Source organism: Chiloscyllium plagiosum, unplaced genomic scaffold (genome assembly GCF_037043375.1).
Source record: "Chiloscyllium plagiosum isolate Xiang-an unplaced genomic scaffold, Cpla_swu_hap1 HiC_scaffold_40, whole genome shotgun sequence".
NCBI classification, from domain to species: Eukaryota; Metazoa; Chordata; class Chondrichthyes; order Orectolobiformes; family Hemiscylliidae; genus Chiloscyllium; species Chiloscyllium plagiosum.
Window position 1 is genome coordinate 55598475 of NW_028270178.1, and position 7277 is coordinate 55605751.

Here is a 7277-nt window from a genome sequence, read left to right on the forward strand (position 1 = left end):
GTGATCAGGTATCAGTTACTATCGAATTGGATGAAATTTTGTTAGTGATTCCTTTATTTGCATTTCCCTATTTCTGAGGTTTGCCAAATTTCTTTATTAAAGAGCCAATGGGTGTGAGATCTCTTTAGTACTGTCCATAGGATAGCCGTGCTCCTGCCACTGTGCACTTTCATATTGCTATCTGCCTTTAAAATCAATCGGAATCTATGGTCACATACTGGTATCGGAACTGACCGGGGTTCATAATAGAATGACTAATTATTCAACTGCTGCAAACCAATGTGGGCTAGATTTTCCAACGGTCATTATCACAAAGGTGCTTTTGGTGCCACATTCAGTATTCAGAATAACAATGAGGTTTTCTGTTAGTGCAGAATTTCTCTCTGTTACTTTAAATAATAGTGTGCTGTGCGTATGTGCATGTGGTTTGTTTCTATTTATTTCTGTTCCTCAATGACTTTGAAATTGTTGTTGTATAGGATCAAAGGCAAAGTAATGTCTCCACAAGGACATTGTTGCTGGTTTTCCTCTGAGACCAGTGCCGAACTTTACCAGTTCATTGTAGGCCTGATACATTATAGTTAAGTTTCGCCTCTGCCAGCTGGTACAACATGGAAATTTGAGTATTGATGAAAATAAAGTTTTTTTTTTATTTAAGTCTTTAGTATTGTACTTATCAGGACACTCTCAAGAATTCCAATGGAAAGGGAGAAAGCATTTAATCTGTCTGGGTAATGAGTGCTGATTGGTAAAGGCATGGAGAGTGGACCAGGTGATGGTTGGCAGTTAACTGCCAATGCTTGTTGTAATTCGGCTAAATTAGTGATGGCCATTCTCTGCCTCATTTGGCATGACAATACTTTGACCACTCAGGCAACCTGCCAATTGAAAACATAACAAAGTTCAGCTGTCAACTGTCCATCACCATCTGACCAGGCCATTTTTCTTTTGGGAACATCTCGATCAATCATTGTGCACTTTCCAAAGCATCAGAACTCTTTTCGTGTTCAGCATAAAATGTTGTTTCTCTTTATGTCAAAATATTTCTGTATTTGCAAACAACCATTTGAATTTGGGAACCTTTTGTTAATGGAGTATCCAGCATCAAGCTGATATGATTAAAATGGAATCTAATTTTAGAATTTGAAATGATTTAAACCCCTGACAAGTCCACTTTGTTCATGCAGATCCTCTTTGAATATTGTATCAGTCTGGCTGTTGAAAGACAGCTTTGGAAAGTTGTTTACTTTGGTTAATTTCTATTTAATGAATTGCTGAAACGGTGGAAAATTCATTCTATTTCATTTACAAAACTAAGATATCTTGTGAAATCAGGAGATGTGCACAGTGCAAATGAAAATCCCATTTACTGCTGGCCTGGACAAGACTGGTAAACTTAAACTTGTGCTTATAGAGAAAGGACTAGATCTTAACTGGCTCATTATCATCTAAGGTATTGAGTTTAAACTTATGTCTATCTCTAAATTCTTCAAGGCCTTGATCCATGCTGTCTCTTGTACCCCTTATATACACACTCTGTTCTTTGGTTCTCTGATTGCTTTATATCTTTTTGTCCATGAGTATGGTCTAGCCCCCTTAATTAGCTGTACTTTACTGATAAGCTTCCTCAGATGCCCTCTGGTACTCAGTCTCTCTTTGAAAGCTTGCTTAAAAGCCGGTTTCATGTTTTTGGTATTGGTCCTAACTCTTCTGATTCATGCCAATAAACTTCTCCTATTTGGCATTTGGTGTATCTTTTTCCAGTTTGGAAGTTCCAACTCGAATGAATATAGGGTTAAAGACAGGATTCTTGGCAGTGTGGAGGAACAGAGGGATCTGGGTGTGCAGATCTCTCAAAATTGCCACACAAATGGATAGGGTTGTTAAGAAAGCACATGGTGTTTTGGCTTTCATTAACAGGGGGATCGAGTTTGAGAGCCACGAGGTTTTGCTACAGCTCTACAAGTCCCCGGTGAGACCACACTTGGAATATTGTGTCCAGTTCTAGCCGCCCTACTATAAGAAAGATGTAGAGGCTTTGGAGAGCATGCAAAGAAGGTTTACCAGGATGCTGCCTGGACTGGAGGGCATGCCTTATGAAGAAAGGTTGAATAAGCTCAAGTTTTTCTCTCTGGAGAGAAGGAGGAAGAGAGGAGACCTGATTGAGGTATACAAGATAATGAGAGGAATAGATAAAGTCAATAGCTAGACACTTTTCCCCAGGGCAGGATTGACTGGTACGAGGGGTCATAGTTTAAAGATATTAGGAGAAAGGTATAGAGGAAACGTCAGAGAGGGTTCTTTATGTAGAGAGTTGTGAATGCATGGAATGCATTGCCAGTGGCGGTGGTGGAAGCAGAGTCATTAGGGACTTTTAAGCGACTGCTGGACATGCACATGGATAGCAGTGAGTTGAGGGGTATGTAAGTTGTTATTATATTTTACATTAGGATTAAACCTTAGCACACTGTCGTGGGCCAAAGGGCCTGTTCTGTGCTGTACTTTTCTATGTTCTATGTTAAAGCATCTCATAAATGTGAGTATTAATGTCCACTTTGGCAGATTTAATTGATTCTAATTGGAATGTATCTGCCAAACCTTTAGCAAACTGAATCAGTAAACAGCTTCAAACTGTGCACACATCCAGCATATAACATTGCTGCTCCACATTAACTTTTCAAATTCACTGCTCCATTCCAAATAGCGGACCACCCGTTCCCAATCATAGAAATTTGTTTCTGATGGATGGAAGTTGTTGTTTCTGTAATTCTGCCATTTTTATTGAACTCATCTCAAGTTACACTTTAGAATTTGACAGTCAGGTCAAGAAAGTTTGTGTTGAGGTTTATCAATTTTGACCAGTTTGCTAGCACTTCATGTTCTTGAATATTGGAATGGGACTGGGTTCTATCAGCCCTCTAGGGACAGGCAGCAAGGTCATTAGGTGGATAATAATAAGGGAAGGAAGGAGTTTCAGTGGCTCTCATATTTTCACCTCCGTAGTATTTTATTGATCCCAAATTAGGGAAAGGATGGCCACTCAGGTTGTCAATGTAGAGTCTGTTCCCGCCAATGCTGGCAGTTTATTAGCAGTAGGTGGGTCCTCCATTGTGTGGGAGACCTCCTCCTGCATCCTAGAGACATGCCTGCAGGATGTCCCTCCTAATGAAGTACCTTATGGCTCACAACAGGGTATCCCATCTGCATACTGGAACAGGCTCCTGTCCATGGTAGCGATCATTATGAGAACTGGAAATCAGAGTAAGTGAGTGAAAGAAGCCGTGAGGGCTACAGTGTTCACAAGATTCCCAGGTCCAGGTTGGCAGGTCCTACTGAGACCATGAATAAGTCATTAAGATCCCGCAATTAGTGCATGGACAATGGGTTACTCCTACTCCTAGTAAGAGTACCGTGATTACTGCTGTTTCGGTGCTATCAAGCAAATAGTGAAGTGTGGCCATGTGATAAAATCATTTACATTCAGTGCTGAACACTTGAGACTTTTTTGTGAGAAACGTTATAATTCTTCTAGATGTTCTTAATACACTTTTTGTTTCATACAATGGTGATTTTCTACATAGAATTATAGAGGAAATACAGGCCATTTGGCACAATCAGTTCATGCCAGTGCTTATGTTCCACTCAAGGTGTTTCACATCTTTCCTCATCTAAATCGCTCATTGTAATTCTCTATTCCCATCCCTTCCAAGTGCTCGCCTAGTTTCCTTGAAATACATCTAAACTATTGATTTCGACTATTCCGTCTGGTCACATATTCCCCATTCTCATCATTCTTCCAGTGAAGAGGTTTCTTCTGAATTCCCTTTTGGATTTCTTGAGGTACCATCTTATATTGACAGCCTCTAGTTATGTTCTACCCCGTAGTGAAATGTTTTCTCTGTGCCTTCTCTTTTCAAAACCTTTCATAATTTTAGAACTGTCAGCCTTCTTTACAACTGAGAAGTGAACAGCACAACAATTCTTCCTTGATATCCACAGCCAGAAACTTGTGTAGCATTCTTATAAATCTTCTCTTCACTCTCTCTCTCATACATTCTATAATATGTCAACTCGAACTGCAGGGAATACTCTTAATTATAGTCAACCAAATTTTTATAGGGACCCTACTTTCAAATCTATCCCTTTAGAGATAAAGCTTAGAGCTTTGTTTGCATTTTTATGGCCTTTGGAACCTGTGGTGAAATTGTTAGTGACTGATGTAATTGTCTGAAATCCCTTTGTTTATCTCCCTCACTGAGATGTGCATCTTTGAATAAGTGACCTACACATTATTCCTACCAAGATGTAACACCTTACGTTTATCTGTGTGGATCTTCATTTGCTAATTATTTGAACATACCGTAAATTAATTAATGATCTCTTGCAACTTCTTGTACTCCTCAGAATTGGCTACATTTCAACATTCCTTTCCAATTTGGTGTCATTGAATTGCTACTTTTTTTTGTTGTAATTAGATACAATATTTAATTTGCAGTTTTACTTTATTTTGGTGAGATTATCCGTAGTGCAATAACTTTTTGTCCATTTTTTGGTTGCAGTTTATTTCCCCAGGTCTTTCTGTGCTACTGGTATGAAATTGCAAAGGCACCCAGCCTCCATTTTAAACCAAATGATAATAAAAAAAAGCATTTATATAAAATGAAACATGATTTATGAAGCCATCCCTCTAGGCTTATACATATTCACAGCCATGTAGAGTTATATAGGGAGAGGCTGAATAAGCTTGGGCTGATTTCCCTGGAGCGTTGGAGGCTGAGGAGTGACTTTATAAAGGTTTATAAAATCATCAGAGGCATGGATACGGTGAATAGACAAGGTCTTTTCCCTGGGGTGGGTGGAGTCTCATCGAAACCTATACTCGTGAGTACAGGTTTAGAGTGAGAGGGGATAAAGTTGAAAGTACCTAAGGAGTAACTTTTTCATGCAGAGGATGGTGTGTATGCAATGAACTGCCAGAGGAAGCGGTGGAGGCTGGTGCAATTTCAACATTTAAAAGGCATCTGAGTGTGTATACGAATAGGAAGGATTTAGAGGGATATGGGCCAAGTACTGGCATATAGGACTAGATTAGTTTAGGATATCTGGTCAGCATGGGCAAGTGAGACTGAAAGATCTGTTTCCAAGTTGCACATCTCTATGACTCTATGATCTACCACTTTGCTCTTAATGTACTAGTCAAGTCTCTTTGGATTATCTTTAACATTATCTCCCAAGGTTATATCATTTTCCTTTCTTGCCCTCCTCATTTTCCTCTTTAGAATGTCCCTGCATCTCTTGTACTCTTCGAGATTCACTTGATCTCATATATCTATATCTAATATACGATTCATTCTTAATCTGAACCAGATCCTCAATATCTTTATTCTTCCAGTGTTCCCTCCTCTTACCAGCCTTACCTTCACACTAACAGGAACATCACACCTCCGAACTCTTGTTATCTCACTTCTGAAAGCTTCACTCTTGCCGGCCGTCCCTTTAGCAGTTTACTCCAATCAACCCATGAAAGTTTTTGTCTCATACTATCAAAATTTGCCCTCGTCCAATTAAGAACTTTAACTTATATATAATGCCAATCCTTTCCATAAATATTTTACAACTAATCGAATTATGACCCCGGCCCCAAAAAGCTTCCCTACTAACCATTCAGTCACTTGCGCTGCATATTAATGAAGAAAATTGACTTTAGCACTTACCAAATTCCTCACCATCCAAGCTCTTAAGACGATGGCTGTCCCACTTTATGTTTGGAAGGTTAAAATTTGCTATTATTACAATCCTATTATTCTTACGTAAAAATAAGATCTTTCGACATATTTGCTACTCAATTTCACTCTGACTACTGGGGGGACTATTACAATCGCATCAAAGTAATCATGCTTTTCTTATTTCTGAGTTCCATCCACATAGCTTCACTAGACCATCCCTCAGAAATCCCTTGTTTTAGAACAGCAGTAATGTTTCACCACAAGAAAAGTTGACTCCAATCTCCTTCTAGCTCTTCCTACTTCTGCTGTACCTTTGATGACGGGAAGGGCTTTGGACATAAATTATTCCATTTACAGGTGATGGTTAGTAACTGAAAATAAAGATACTATGGGTGACTTGGGTGATGGGAAATAAAAGGTTACATTGTGTGGAAGGAAAATTCTGGAAATAAACAAGAATTTTAAAAAACGAACTCCATTCTGTCTGCCCAGGTCTTGCCTACACCGCTGTACCTCCAGAGTACTTTCCTTTTATTTTGATGAGTTCAAGTTAATCTCAGCCACTGTTTTGTACTTGTTAACCATTTGTTAACGGGTGTTTGCCGTTTCAGAATGTAGGTTGCCTTATTGTGTACGCTCTCAGAGTTCAGTGTTTGGAGTCCTTGTTGGTTCAACCTGTGCTTTGGTCTATAATGCAAAATTACAGAAAAATATTAATAGCAATTTAAAATAAAATGTTAGGATATCGGAGGCACAGCAAAGAGCTTCAAAGTTTGACAGAGGGATTGTGGGAAAGAACATGGAAAGCTGCAGGGTTTCCAGAACTTCTGATCTCTGGCTTCCCTGATCGAAATCAATCTGTGATTTATCATTTTTGAGGATTGTTATTCATTAATATCGGTGTGTCAGATAGATCGCAGTCTCAGGGAGGTGTGACCTGCTTCTTTGTTTAGTGATGAACTCAGGGGAACATAACAACAGTAAGGGTGTGAAGCCAAAGCGGTGCAGGAGCAGAGGATCCCCCGTGTGTATGTGCACAAATCAGGGAATGACACATGGACATAAGAGCAAATAATCCCAACTTCATCAATAACGCTGTAGAGAACAAACACAAAGCAATTATGTTAAACTGAAATAAAACAGTCTCTTGTCTCACCTGGAATGTTGCATCTAGTTTCAGGTGCCACGTTTTTGAAACAAATGCGAAATTATGAGATTGGGTGCGTGACTGATTCACAACACTATTCCCGGGATGATACACCTCACCAACTCGGAGAAATTGGGACTGTTCCCCTCTGCTGATAGTTTCCTGACTCTGTGAACAGTTGCTGTGATTGGTTCTCAATTCCATCTTGCGTCATATAGATCCCCATGGCTGAATATTTCAAGTACTCATGAGCTCTGCCTTACCCGATCAACATCGACCTCTAGTTTATTATTTTTGAGGGTTGCTGTTCAGTAATATCCCTGTATCAGATAGATCTCAGTCTCATTCCCTGGGATTTGACAGGTGTGGTGTGTCAAGTAGATCCCAGGAATTGTACTCCATGA